This window comes from Cornus florida, unplaced genomic scaffold (assembly GCF_030987335.1).
Source record: "Cornus florida cultivar Cherokee Brave unplaced genomic scaffold, ASM3098733v1 CherokeeBrave_3.0.0_Hap2_Chr09, whole genome shotgun sequence".
In the NCBI taxonomy this organism is placed as follows: domain Eukaryota; kingdom Viridiplantae; phylum Streptophyta; class Magnoliopsida; order Cornales; family Cornaceae; genus Cornus; species Cornus florida.
The window spans coordinates 64,909,051-64,925,434 of NW_026775579.1; the positions used below are offsets into that span (position 1 = coordinate 64,909,051).

Sequence of the window (16,384 nt, forward strand, 5' to 3'; positions counted from 1 at the left end):
TAACCAAAAATTAATGAAAGATTCTACAAAATATGCCTATTAACAAATAAGTCAGCTCCCGAGAGCTGTAAATTCAAATCTTTCGCCAGATTAGGATCTGGCAAAAACAACTAAACAAAGCAGTAAGAAAATTTGGGATGTAAAAACCAAAAATTTAAGATATGGCTACCTTGGAAATCAATGAATATTTACTTGTAAGAACTGGATTCTTTGCAAAGGATAGTTGCAAATCCGGAAAAGGGATCGCTTATGCAGCGGAACCAATCATAGCCAATAAGTAGATTTTCTAACATATATAGTGTAGTGGATCAATTTGGTACTTTTAAATCTTGGCCGAATTGGAATTTGAACGAATTAAGAAACTTTCAATCTACGATGCAATTGCCTTGGATGGTAAATCAACATCACAGTTGAATTGGAACAGAAAATCTTGTAATGGCCATAGAACTCGTGAGTTGCATCACTCACTCCGACTTATACTACTATTACTTTAGATACAAAGGTCGGTAGAGATGGCAAATAAAAGCAGCTACAATGGATTTGATTAAGAAAACACACCTCTAGAAAGGACTAACCATCCATTCTACAATTTATACAATTGCAAACACTGGTCCCATATGCAACATATTCAAATATATTTTCGCTAATGCGTCCATTACAAATCAATATCACAGTAAATGCAGATTTAAACAAACATTTTCTTTAACTTTGTGGCTTGTACATCGATGAAGGGAAACAATTCTCTCTGTAATGCTAGTATGAAAGTGTATAATCAACTTCACTCAACTACAAGATTTTCCACATTTATTATCTAAGTTCTTCAGAATTGATACCATAATATAGTTAAAAACAAATTGGAATTGCAAGCAAATTAATGATAAGTACACAAAGAATTTGACTTCATTAATTGAAAAAAAGAATACAACAACAAAAGCAAAAAAATCAAGGGAACAATGGTGTAAATCTCCCTTCTACATACAGAATTATACATACATACATATATATATATATATATATATATAGATAGATAGATAAAGATCAAGAAAAATTAGAACAAGAAACCGCCGAATAATCAAATTGTAACAAATCTAACCTCAAATCAAAGAAGATGAGAGCAGAGAATGTGCATTAGAGAAGGCCAAACAAGACAGATAAGCCAAGCAAGATGAGCCACAACATATGAACCAATAGCAGTGCCTGACCAGAGACATCGCTGGTCCCATTCCCCACGTCACAAAACCCTAGCTTGGCCACGTTGGCAGATCGTGTCAAACTTTGCCACCCCTAGTTTTTTTACGAAGGTATGTCTTCTATGCACCTATACTTAATTTTCCATTTATACATCACCAATTATGAAGAAAAAAAAAAAACAACAACAACAACGACAACAACTCCTTGCATTATTTATATTTTGAGCAATTTTCCCCTTATTGAATAGATTCGTTGAAAAAAACATCACTTGGTGACCTAATTTTTAAAAGCAAAATCCAAAATTGCCCTTTTTATGTGACAAGAATGCCCCTACTAATTTTGTATATATTTGAACACTGAATGGGTTTGTTTGGATGTATTGCAAGACCTGTCCATGGAAAACTTTCTGTGTATCGCCATAGTCTCTCTCTAAAAAAAAAATTCTTGCCGCTGATATTCTCTCTAATTTATTTATTTTCTCTAATTTATTTATTTTGCGGTCGCTGGTATTAGCTCTCTTTCTAATTTGTTTTTTGCTCTCTAAAATTACTTTGTCCCTGCTAATAGTATCTCCTCTCTAAATGATAGATGGACTATATTTTCTTATAAATGAATGACCCTTCCTTAATTATATATTTACATATATAAAAATAATAATAATAATAATAATTAAATGAATGAATTTGCTTAGACACAAATTCTTATCAGATGAACTTAGGATTTTTATCAAAATTAAAATTTTGATCTTATTACTCTTTCGCTGGACGCAAACTCAAGCAACGCATTTAAAAAAAAAATAATTGTTTATTTTATTTTATTTTATTAATGTCGATATTTTTATTATATGATGTTCTTTATAATAAATAAGCGCATGGCTTTTACCATTAACTTTTCAAGTAAAATTTCTAAAAAATCATTAATAAGTGGGATAAAATGCATTTAAAAAAAAATTATTATTGATAAGTGAGATAGACGTGTAGTTAGTGATGTAGGTCTATAGAGTTTTCTTAAAATTATTTTTAGCAACTATATATATATATATTCTTGAATGTATTGGAAGGATGATGGTTAAATTTGGTAAAAGATAACTAGACACCCACATTCTAATTTTGTTTTAAATATTGGGACACTGATTTATAATACTCATATTGTTATGTAATGACTTTAAGGGTAATTTTGACATTTTGTCTTTTGCCTCTTTTTTTTTTTTTTTTTTGTTAATGATAAAGTAAGGTTAATTTAGTAATTTTACTACCAAAATTATAGTTTCTCCTTGTTTGCACAGAATGAAAACAATAAGAGAATTTTTCAAATAATAGGAGGGTAATTGCACATTTTTTCATATTATAAGGAGTTTTTTTTTTTTTTTTTTTTTATTTTTATTTGCACTTAACCCTTTAACTTTCAATGTAAGCTAAGGTTATGCTACAGTAAGCTACACTATTTTATACGACATGAGGCTAAGCTAACTAACTAACAAGGCAATGCTATACAATATTCTAACACTGAAATAGGGCAAAACTTGCCATGGCTCTAGAGTAGCTTGGTAGTAGCAATGCCAATCCTTAAAAAAAGTCTGTTATGGAAAATTGCAACCATTAAACTTGTTAACTGATAGACTGGTCAGTGGGTGGTGAGTATTCTTGGTTTCAAGCCTTGCCCAAGTTTATCACTGCCCATTTGTCTGATGGGTTTCAGATCTTATTGAAAAAAAAAATCAAAAAAAAAAAAAAAAAGAAGAAGAAGAAAAGAAAAGAAAAGATAGAATAATGAACTCATTTCGTAGAAATTCCATTGTCACGATCGAGAGAAAATTCTCCCTTTAAACTTCAATGCTTGATGGATCGCCAAGTTTGGGGCATATACAAAAATTGGTAGTTTTCGGTTAAGGCTACCAATTATGTGGCCTTACAGTGTTTGCGTCCAGACCCTTGGATTAGAATAGAGCTAGATGTCACGTGCCTAGAGTTTTGGTGTAGCGACACGGCCGATGCGGCACTAAGATGTTGCTTCTACTCCCACAAGCATCCTAGTCAGCCCCCATGACTTGCCATATCAAGGCTATATACTGACTGGTTTTAGCCTATCTTGGCCTCACCAAAGGAACAAATCTAGCTCCCGACCAGTTTGTTTAGGGATAACCAACTTCTTTTTTCATCAAGTACGTCCATGACTAGCAACAAGTTCCTTAAACTAAACTAAGTCGACTTTCCTGAGCTCTGAAGAGATACCCTCTTGTGGTCCTGCATGTCTTCCCTAGAACCATTCCCAGACAATTGTTGCCCTTCACCAACCAACATGCATGTTTTCCTTGCTCATAGTGTTGTTAGGAATCCATCCATGACACTTTCCCTCACCTGAATCCTGCGATGCCCTTATCACACTATGGCACTATGCTCGTTTTGATGCCCACCATCGCTTCTTTGTGCATCCCTCTGCACTACAGTCGCCCATTGGATTGGGTCTTAGACCAAAGCATACGTCCACTTCTCCTTGGATGCAACTTTATGTTATGCTGCCTCCATGACATCCCGAGCAATCAAAGCTCTCATGCCGACTTGATACCCGCCACCTAGAGTTTTGGCGCAGTGGCACAACCCTTGTGACACCAAGGCGTTGCTTCTACTCACGTAAGCACCCTGGTCTGCCCCCACAACCTACCCTATCAAGGCTACATGCTGACTTGGTTTAGCCTGCCTTAGCCTCATTAGGGGAACAAATCCAACTCCCGACTAGTTTGTGCAGGGATAGCCAACTTCCTTCTTCATTAAGTCCATGACTATCAATAAGTTCCTCGAACTAAACCAAGTCATCCTACCTGAACTTTGAAAAGATCCCATCTTGTAGCCTTGCACGCCCCTTCCCTAGAACCATTCCCATTCAATTATTGCCCTTCACCAACCAGGATGTGTGTCTTCCTTACTCATAACGTTGTTAGGAATCCGTCTGTAACATTTTCCCTCACCTGAATCCTACGATGCCCCCGTTGCAGTATGACACTGACTTCATGACGTCCAACTTTCCAAAGTCTACCTTTCCAAGTGGTATGCTCGCCTTGATGCCTACCATCGCTTCCTTATGCATCCCTCTGCACTGCACTCGCCCAGTGGATTGGGCCTTGGACCAAAACTGACGTCCACTTTTCCTTGGACGCAACTTTATGTTATGTCACCTTCATGACATCCCAGTAATCAAGGATCTCCTACCTTTTTGATGTCTGCCCTTCACATTGGTTTGCATCACCCTTTTAATGGCAAGCACTTTAGTGCGCGCAACCCTCTGGCCCTTCAATGCGGAACTTCAAATGATGCTCCAATGGTGCTTGTGGGGTTATGGAGGCTCCCCACTGACACAAATGTGCACCACCTTTATTCTTAACCCCTGGATCGTCAAAGGGCACACCTTTATGCTTTTCCCACATCCTGCTCCAATACTGTTTGTCACAAGCCTAGAGTTTTGGCGCAGCAGCATGACCCATGCAGCATGAAGGCATTGCTTCTACTCGCGCAAACACCCAGGTCAGCCAGCACGACCTACCCTATCAAGGCTTGGCCTCATCAGGGGAACGACTCCAGCTCCCGACCAGTTTGTGGAGGGATAGCCAACTCCCTTCTTCATAATCAAGCCTATAATGTTGTCCAAAAATATTATGTAAGAATATAATGTTTATATATATATAATTATTAGTATAAAATAATATATATATATATATAATTTCTTATAATATAGTTTAATATAATAAAATAAAAACAATAAAACAATAGAACTTGTTTAAAAGTCGAGGTTAGAATCTAATTCTATGTCCTTAAGACAGATTCGTCCCGTTATGGTGCTAACGGACTCAGTGGCATCTATCTCTTAGGATACAACAACTTGTCTTCCTTCGGTAGTAGCACTGCAAACCAAAGGAATAGGCGAACCGGCTCGGTGTAGTACTCTCTGACTCATACTCGGACTCGAACTCACTAACTAAGGCTCGAACCCACAGACTAAAGAGAAAATGAGGAAGAAGAAAATTCAGAAATGAGAAAAAGTATTCTGAATTGGTGTGATTTACAAATGATCCAAATGGGGTATTTATAGGTAGCAAGGTGCCTTTTCGGGTGGGTGCAACCATGGGTTATGATGGTTCAAAGAAAGGTGCAACTTTTTGAAAAAAAAAAAAAAAAAAACGAGGTGGTTTTAATTTAAATTCAAAAAACTAATTTTAATTTTAATTTAAATTCAAATACCAACCACCTATTTGTGAAACCCATTTAAATAAACCCAGCCCAAAAACAGCCCAATCCAAAATTCCATTTAGTGAAAAGAATAATCGGACTTTACAATTCAGCCCAAGCCCGAATCGCAAACTTGGCTTATTTAAACTTCAATTAGTTTCAACATTTTTTTTTGATGTGGGACAAACACTTCCCACATTTTGCATACCCATTTAGGCTTATCAAAATACCATACTTTGGAACTAATTTCTCATTCACCTGGAAACGAATTTGAAAAAATAAATATACCACGTTCATCTCCTTGTGGAGAGGAACACGTTCATTTATAGATCCGCAAAAAAAATTCTTAGCGAAATCTACTCCAAATTTCATCCAAAGTTTCTGTTTTGTATGTTCCATTTCCAACAATCCCCCACATGAATGGAAATTGGCGTCATTTTCAAATGATGAAAATGTAGACACTAGAGAGAGTACTATTAGAAAGTTACTGCATTAAGATAGGTAGTTTTTGGCCTTTGATAAGTGCTTAAATGTTACACATTTTAACACCTAAGTTAGGGTATTTTAGTCCTTGCATCTATCTTTAATTAACCGTTTTAGTCTTAATTTATGTTTATGTGTATTTCAGGGCAATAAAGTTAAAATGAGCTAAAAATGGTTTATTTTGGCCTTTTGGAGTCAAGTTAGAACATTGGGACAAATTCCAGAAGAGAGCAAAAAAATTTAGCAGACATTGCATTGTGTCCAAATGCAAGACTTTTATACATTGCGTCCAGATGCCAAATGTTGTATCCGGATGCCAGGCTTACTTGCTACAATTTAAGTTATGGATTTTAATTGTTTTAATGGCTACGGGCTTTGGTCTTTTGGGCTTATTTTTGTATCCTATTGGCTTTAATAGGGTTTGTATTAAAGGGGAAACAAGGACCCATTAGAGAGGATGTGTAACGACCCTGGTTTTTAGGCCAGCGTGTCCTATGATGAACCGAAGATTAACCCGATAACGGATCCAGATGCGGAAGCAAGAAACAAGACAACTGTCTCCCAAGGTACAACCCACCTCTAATACACTTTGATGACCTTTCATGAGGTCGTGGAACTCAATGAGAACTAACGCGGAAACAAAAGATCAGAAAAATAACAATTTAAGCCCCCAGGGGAAAAATGGTCATTTTAAAAACTATGGATTCGGGTGCCACCGAGCACACCGCTGGAAAGACAACGAAAAACAAATCAAGTTAGACTCAAAATCGCTTGATTTGGAATTCGGACGAAGAAGTTATGGTTTAACGACGAAAAACGGACACTTAAAGCTAAAAGGGTAAATTGGTAATTATCCAGGAAGATCTGGGTGCAACTGAGCACACCGTTGGAAAGACGGTAAAAAATTAGTCAAGTACAAAAAAAAAGTTCACTCGATTTGGAGTCCGGACGAGGGAGAAGCGAGGGTTTGAAGTTAAGACCTCGCGGCGGCCCGACGAAGGCCATGGCGCACATGACGCCCATGCACGAGCCCACCGCTGCCCATGCCGGCGCCCGATGGCATGCACATGTTGACAGCAAGAGAAAAAAAATGAGCTACCAGAACTGAGGCTTGAAAAGGAGATCAAGACGAGTTTTTTTGGAAAAACACGAAGAAGAAACCCCCCCCCTAAAATCGAGTTTTCTATCCGACCTCGTGGACGGAATCGAGAAAAACTCACTGTGAAATCCCCAAAATGCCCCTAAATCAGAACTAGACAAGAGGGCAAAAAAATGCTACAGGATCTGTCTACATCTGAGATTAAAAACGGGCTAGAAGATGAATTTTTCTGAAAAACACAAAGAATAAACGCCCCTCAAAATTGAGTTTTCTATGTGAATCGCGAGAGAATTAAAAAAAAAAAACGCAATGTAGAATGCCCGAAATGCCCCTCCATGAAATCTGGTCATGGAGGTCCAAAAAGCTGCTAAATAAAAAAAACAGAAAGCTGAACTTTGCGATGGATTTGCGATACCAAGACGATGTTTTCTGGAAAAACACGAAAAAGAAACCCCCCCTAAAATCATGTTTTCTATGCGACCATATCAAAAGAATAAAATAAAACTGACGTGAAAGGTCTATAATGCCCGTACAACAGATTATGCAACAATAATGCATAGGAGGCTCATTTCACCAAAGAAGAGGGTTTGCCCTGAAACGACCATGCACGCAAATGTAACTTACCTATTTGGATGGGCTACAATGGTCCATGGCTTAAAAATACCGCCGATGCAAAATTCGACCCCCCAACGGCCAAAAAGGCAAAAATAGACTTGAAATGGAAAATATGGAAACCAAAATTAGGAAATGATTTCAAATGACCGTTTGGCCCTTGGCCACACTTCATACAAGATAAATGAGACCTAGTGGAGGTGTCGGAACACACTTTGCACCACCCAATTTGAAAATGAACCCTTAAAGGTTTGGATTCTACTATTTTAGCCCAAAATGCAACATATGAACTAAAATGCAAAAATGAACACTAAATGGTGTTTGGCCCTTGGCCACACCTCATACATGATTATAGAATCCCTATGAAAAAGAAATAATGGAATTCCCATGCCCAATGCAAAAGTTATGAAGAAAAGACTTGTGAATTTTCAATGTTTTCATAATAACTTTGAAAGTAAAGTGCATAAAATACATAATACATATTATTGGCCTCCGGCCTCATCTTATACATGTTGAATACAATGAAAAGAGTGTACTTATGCACACTTTACATATTTAGAATCAAAGAATACAAGTTACATACATTAGGCTATGAAATGGTATTTCATGCTAACACTTGCGTGAAATGGAAACATAAAAGCTATAAGCCATCCCAATGAACGATGAACATCACTAACCAAGTCTTCATACCTATCAAAACCCCTAGTGACTTCGGGGTGAGTAAACAAGACTAACAAGTTTACTCGTAGAGAATGAGCATGCATCGACTCGATTTCTTTAGAGATTTTTAGGACTAACATGATATAGTTAAAAGGGATCATGCCACCTAACGTCTATGTCAAAGATTAGACTCAGGGATCATCCTAAGCTGCCATGGAGTATAAGTAACAAGAATCATGATATATATACATATATGAAACAAGTTAAGATTGGGATAATCCAAAAACACGATAGGAAGGATATTAGAACATTGATTAACATGAATTGCATTATCAATACAATTAAGCAAGGTTTACTATAATCTGTATAACACGATAAGGAGGATACTTAAATACAAGTTAACAAGAACTACATTATCGATGCAATTAACATGATTAGTACATACCAATTAACACGACAGAAATAACACACGAAACCAAGAGCAAAGCATCAAATTTATGCAACTTAACATGATTGGAGCATTCCAATTAACACGATAGGAATAATACATGAAGTCAAGAACAAGACATAATATCTATTTATTAAACAAGATTGGAGCATTCCAACTTACAAGATATGAATTACACATAGAATCAAGAACAAAGCATAAAATCTATGCTATTTAACAAAATTGGTGCATTTCACATAACACGATAAGTTTAAATCTTCAAGGAATAGCAACTTGAAATTTAAAGAAAGAAATCAACCAATGTGGAAACTCGGATATCGCCCAGATTAAAACCATACTCTTGAGATCACTTTAGTGCTACTGACCCATGGGTACCTTTCCCCTAGTGTGCACTATAGTGTAGAAGGACAATCCCCCGTACTAGAACCAAGTCCTAGCCATGACAATTCTTGATTGATATCCCAAGTCCCAAAATCAACAAGTTGTGCAAGTCAAGATTATATCAAAATACAAGAAATGCATTAACTACATATCATGCACCACCAAGATTTTGGAACACACAAGTCATACCCTAAGTTCTCAACTATGATGGTATGCGAAATGTCAAGAAATTAATGTGTGCATTTTATATAGACCACAACCAAGATAAATAGCACATGGAATCTATTGAAGCAAATATACCATAAGTACAAGATACATGATTCAATTGTATACTAAACAACACATGTGTGAATAAACCATTCCAAAACAAATGAGCATGTTCATTAAGCATATTAATGAAACCAAGATACAAGAAGTCTAGATACATGATATCAAGGCATGATTAACTCGAGGGAGACATAAAAGAAAATTTAATCTACTTAAGGGGTTAAATTATCAAGGTTACATGGCAAGTCCAAATGTTCTACAAACAAGTTGTTTCAAGGGTCATGTCAAGGCCAAGTTCATTGTCAAGTTACAAGTCCATTACATACAAGATGCAACCATGTGAGCGAATTAATTAAATATAAGTTTGAAGACTTATTCGATTATTCTTGATTTGATACACGTGAGGGAACTTGCCAAGGAAATCATAAATACAAGGTTAGAAACTTAATCTAGCTCATGGAACCATTGAATAGATTTTAATTAATTCACTAAATTAAAATCTCTAGATTTTGAAACTCGTCCAAATGATCTCAAATTAATATATGTTATTAAACATGTCAAGACTTGATTTAAAATCATGATATAAGTACATTCTATATAAGTTACGGCCATGTGTATTAAACTTTAATACATAAAAAATAATAAATGAAAGGCTTCAAAACCAAATCAAATATTCTAGAATTAATATATGTGAAACTATATTGCATGCACATCAAGAATTTCAAGTCGAAAATCCAACGGGATGAATAGTACACTTGGAGCAAATTAATTAATCTAATAAATTAAATATTACTAGATTTCAAAACTACTCCAATTACTCTCAATTTAATCTATGTTGAAGAGCATGTTAGGGCCTAATATAATATGCTATCACATGTTGATTTAAAGCTAGATAAGGCCACATGATTTAATATTTTATTCAAGATAAATATTAAATAAAATATTCATTTCTTGTCCAAATAATATAGGTTTAATATATGTCAATCTACATATCAAGGGGTAATATTATATCATGCCAAATGATTAAACAAAGCTATGGATAACCGGAAAAATTAAATCCTTCACAAGAAAAATAAATAATAAAATCTCTAGATTTTGAATCCAAGCATGTAATCAAGTTGTATAAGCATCACAAGCATGTAGTATAGCAAGAATTTAAATTATAACACCCCCTACCTCAATTTGAGATGAAAATCTCAAATCTCCACCGGAAGAAAAGTGTTCTGAATCCGCCAAAACCGAAGGGTTTTGTCAAGGACAACACGATCTACATGAATCCGAAGGAAGTCCCATGAAAGTCATAACTTGACCTCAAACCCAAACTCAAAATTTGGCCAAAAATGGATTCCAATAAGGGTGAAAGAAGCGCGTAGTCAACACGAACACAAAACGTAAAGGCACTTCAACTTTTTAACAAAGGAATGATGTTCAAAAGAGGAGAGAGGTGGTGGCAGCCTCCCTTGGGCTGCCATGGGAGCTCTGGTCGTGCAAGGTGAGTGGGGAAGATGAAAAATAAAATATCTCGTCCCCCTTTTATAGAAAAATCCAAAAAGTGCCCCGAAAGGGCCCCGCCGGGTCCGGAAAAGTGCATTTTGAGCAAACACGCTCAAACGGCAAAACTCCGTGAACGAAAAAGATTAAAATGATAAAATATGAATAATGGAAGAAATGGCGTCGAAAACCAAGTTCCGAGCAGAGAGTTATGCCCCGAACAAGTTCGGAGGTAACTTGGTCTAGAAACTCTGAAACTGGAGAAAAATGACCAGAAGGAAATTCTATGAATTTAAGAGTCAACAAAAAGTGAAAATGAATCCTGTACGAGGATCCAGGCCCCAAACGAGATATTTTGCAATAACTTTCGTTAATTGCACAATGGCCCCTACAAAAAGGGTTAACTACGAAACTGCCTCAGAATGAAAATATCTTCAAAAGATATTTTCTTAGATACTCCTAAAATAAAATATCTTCAAAATATATTTATGAAAAACACCCCAAGAAATGAAAAAGATTTTGAAGAATTGTGCATCTATGCCCCTACGGACACCGGGAGCAACCAGAGTACTTTCTTGTAAAAGTAAAGATACGTATTTCGAAGAAACCACTGAAGATGAAGGCACGTGAAATCAAAAACCAATTCCGAGCATGAAAAGTGAGGTTGTACCAAAAACTGACAAACAGGGAAAAGACAGAATAGGGAAAAGACGAAATAGCGCATAGTGTCCGAAAAGTGAAAATGCAGAAATGACTTGGTCCTCAAAGGAAGTTGTCAATCCACATGAAAGAGTCTCAGAAACCATTTCTAAGCACTCTAGACGATACTATGTGACAAGAAATAAAGCTCAGAAAAGGAAATTAAACGGAAAAAAAATTATCCTTAAAATTTCAGGAAAAAGAAAGAAAGGCAAATGACCAGGTCGTTACAGGATGATTATTATTTTTGTTTTAATTAGTTTTAATTTTTAGTTTTTCATATCACATTCTCTCTTGAGAACAGGCTAGGGTTAGAAGAGAGGGAAGAGTGGAGACACAAGTTTTTGAAGAATATCTACACACTCATCTCTCTTGAGTATCAAAGAAGAAGAAGAAGGGACAAAGCATGGAGGAGGATCTTGTTGACACTTTGACCACCACAACCAAAATAGGCTAGCTGTCCACTTAAGGCTTAGTTAAGCCCTAAGTCTCTTGTAATCTAAACCTTTGCAATTTCTATTTTTGGGGAGATTAATATACTGTTGTAGTTGATGTTATGGCCTTGTGATTCCTATTTACATGCTTGATTTGACAAATCATGGCTTGTGTTGGTTTAGTTCTTCCGTTAACTCTATATGTTGATTATATGTCTTTGTGTAATTAATCTAGGGTTATGCTCTTGATTAGATGTTAAAGATTAATTCTTTCATTAAAAGAGTATACTCAACACTAGATTCCATTATTATTTGGGTTTAGTGATGGACATGGCATGGGTTTTATTGGATGGGATTACTGATTAATTTGATGGGTTATACTTTATATTGATGGGTTGTGCTACAAATTAGTTTACTTATCATTAAGTAGACAATTCATTGCTTGAATTAAAATTCCACACTTATTATATGCAAATTCCATTATCCTCTTTATTAATGTATGCTCTCATTAGATGAAATTATGATTAGTTTAATGGAGTATACTTAGGCTTGATGGGTTGTTCTGCACCCTAGTTTACATGTCATTAGGTAGACAATTCATACTTACATTTGATAATTCAAGAATACTTGATTGCAAGTTGTTTTAGTGATTGAAGCTACATTTAAGTTGCAATAATGTTCTCCCCATTAATGGAAAACAATGGTTAATTGCATGAGCTTAATGGTGATTCCAACAAACCCTAAGAATTCTCTTCTATCTCTTAAACCCCTAACTCTAACTTGGTTTATTTTTATTGCATTTTAATTTAATTGTTCACTAGCTTAATCAACCAACCATCTCTTTTATTCTCGTTCTCTCTTATGGTAATCACTTGTTAAAACCAATTATCTTATTTAAATCCGAGCCAAAGGTCTCTTGGGTTCAATCCCTACTCACTATATACTTCATTATAGTATTAGTGGTTTTTATAAATGTAAATTTGACTCTTTGATAATCTTTCAAAAAGCCCATTGATAAATTTAATTAGTTTACTTGATCAACCTTGAACCTTCCCTAGTGTATTACTATCGAATTTATTGGCTAACTAGTGAACATGATGTCTTGAATTGTTCAGCCGTTGATACAAACCAAGACAATAGCAAACACACAGTTATTTCTTATACAAAGTTGGTTCTCGCGGTTATGTTCATATAGCCTTGAACAACTCCTGGTATTTCATGAGTGCTCTAGAAAAAACCTCAGAAGTTCTTATAGAAGCAGCCCCACTTCACACTTATATAGGTGACTTCTTATTAAGAGTAACCTACCATACTTCACTTGAATTTTCAAGGTATAAGAGTTATTAAAAATATAGCTTATCCTAATCATCACTGTAAGTAACACTGTTTCATCATTGAAATTGGTAGAATATTAAATATTCTCAGTGCTTCTGGTGAGCCATTCAAAATTTCTGTTGTCCCTTTGAACCTAGATCTTGGGATATCCAGTCAACTAGGTTGGGTTTCCATTAAGATGACTCATTAGCTTTCGGCTTTAATCTTATTCCCCTCGATGAACTATACACATGCTCTCTTGTCAAACTTTTTGTAAACGAATTCGCTAAATTATCTTTTGACCCAATATAATCTATTGAGATTATCCCACTTGAAAGCAATTGTTTAACGGTATTATATCTTCGACGTATATGTCGAGACTTACCATTATACATATTACTTTGTGCCCTTCCAATTACTGATTGACTATCACAATGTATATATAGAACAGGCACAGATTTAGGCCAATTTGGAATATCTTCTAAGAAATTACGAAGCCACTCAGTTTCTTCACCAGCTTTATCCAAAGTAATAAATTTAGATTCCATAGTCGATCTGGCAATACAAGTCTGTTTTGAAGATTTCCAAGATATGGCATTTCCTCTAATAGTAAAGGACATAGCCATTTGTGGATTTAGAATCCTTCGTATCTGATATCCAATTAGCAGCATTGTATCCTTCAAGTATTGCTAGATATCTTGAATAATGAAATACATAATGTAACGCCCCGAATTTTTTTCTAAATAAAATCCTTGATTTCATTAAATCAAAATACATCAATACACTCCCAGGATCTCAAAAGAAATAAAATAACCTTTATTGACTAAATCAATTTCTCAAAAATGAATATACAAATTCTCTAAATAATAAAATTAATTCCTCAAAACCAACTCTTCCACTTCCACTTAAGCCCGCTACTATGAACCCAAGTTCATCCTCGGTACCTGAAACTATAGAAGGGTGAGACAGTAAGAAAAACCATAACAAGAATTTCAAGAAGTTTCATGATAAATTTGTTTCACAAAAATATATATATGCTTTTAAACAAAATACATATATGCAATTTTAACAAAATAATAATTAACAAAATATTTGAAATAAATCATCCAAGTCATTCAAGATATGATGATACTTACACTGTAAAACAAATCATGGATAATCTGAGCACCAAAAATCTCGGCCCCCTGTGAGCTCTCGGCTCATGCTTGTGTGTTCCTCTATTTTCTTCGTACTTTCCTTTCAGTTTTGCTTGCCAAACCACCAATATATAGATAGGATTTTGCACCGACACTAAATATCACAAACAAATATCAGCCGACAAAAATCATCTAATTGCAAATCAAAAATCTACTGGGTCCCGCCATTAACCTTATTTTTATCATGTCGGCAGCCACTTATTTTCTTATCTTCGTACATCCAAAGGCCAAGTACACATATTTAAATCATATATGCATGAAACAAAGCCAAACCATAACATATCTCTTAGTGGGCCCGCTGATGGCATCATCACAAAATCAATCTTTCTTTTCTCTAATTCCCACGGTTGGCAGGTGAGTCTTTAGCATGATACACTTTATATACATACACAAGTGCACATAACGAAAACTAAACCCATTAATATCCAATTAATGGGCCCCACAAAATATCACCATTTCATTCACCAATTCCATTTTATTTCTTTGCACCCACTTTCGTCTCACTGTGGTCTAATAGAATGCTACAATATATATATCATATATATATTAAATTGTAACAAAAACCAAAATCCAATCAACCCATCAATTATCTCACCTCCAATTTCAGCACCCATGCTTCCCACCTGATACCTTGTATAAATATAATTATATGGATACAAATGCTACAAAGATTAAATCAACACAAGTTTAATTCTTATAAACTACAATATCATATCCAAAAATCTAATGGGTAAGTCTCCAATAAAAAAAAAAAAAAAAAAATCAATAACCCAACCTTAAATTGGTAAATCTCCAATTAAAATAAAATAATTAATTTTGTTAATAAAAAATCAAGAGATATATATATATATAATTATATACACAAATGCACATAACTAAAACTAAACCCATTAATATCCAATTAGTGGGCCCCACAAAATATCACCATTTCATTCACCAATTCTATTTTATTTAATTGCACCCACTTTCGGCTCACTGTGGTCTGATAGAATATATTCAATTGTAACAAAAACCAAAATCCAATCAACCCATCAATTATCTCACCTCCAATTTCGGCACCCATGCTTCCCACCTGATGCCTCGTATAAATATAATTATATGGATACAAATGCTACAAAGATTAAATCAACACAAGTTTAATTATTATAAACTACAATATCATATCCAAAAATCTAATGGGTAAGTCTCCAATAAAAAAAAATAAAAAAAATCAATAACCTAACCTTAAATTGGTAAATCTCCAATTAAAATAAAATAATTAATTTTGTCAATCAAAAATCAAGAGATATATATAATTTAAAATCTTAAAAAAAATCCGGGTTGTCACACATAACTTATGGTATATCTTAAATACATTAGAATCCTGTTATTGCAGTCCAATGGTTCTTTCTTGGATTACTTGTATATCTACTCAATTTATTAACTGAGTATGCTATGTCTGGTCGTGTGCAATTCATCAAATACATCAAGCTTCCTATAATGCGAGAATACTCTAGTTGTGCTATGCTAGGACTAGTATTTTTCAATAAATGAAGATTTACATCAACAAGAGTCTTTAAAAGACTACTATCTTCTTTATTAAATTTTTCTAATATTTTTTCAATATAATGAGATTGAGATAATATTAGACCATTTGATATTCTAGAAATCTTGATTCCTAGTATGATATCAATTATGCTAAATCTTTTATATATTTTTGGTCAACATCTTTTTTGTAATGACTCGGTCATTTTCTTTCCTTTCCTTTTCCTCAAATTTTACGGATAAATTTTTTTTCGTTATCTTTTCTATTCTGTGTTTGGTTTCTCATCACTTAATGTCGTCTCGAGTGCTCGAAAATGATTTTTGAGACTCTTTTCTTTGGATTGACAACTTCCTTTAAGGACCGA

General features: G+C 34.8%; 1 long non-coding RNA gene across 1 annotated transcript; it reads right to left on the reverse strand.

The window, feature by feature from the left end:
- Positions 1 to 14,094: 14,094 nt before the first annotated feature.
- Positions 14,095 to 14,610, reverse strand: LOC132273322 (uncharacterized). The gene is made up of 2 exons (XR_009470079.1): positions 14,436 to 14,610; positions 14,095 to 14,249 (listed from the first exon to the last, which is right to left on the reverse strand). It is a non-coding gene; the product is annotated as an uncharacterized LOC132273322 (long non-coding RNA).
- Between the last annotated feature and the right edge of the window lie 1,774 nt (positions 14,611 to 16,384).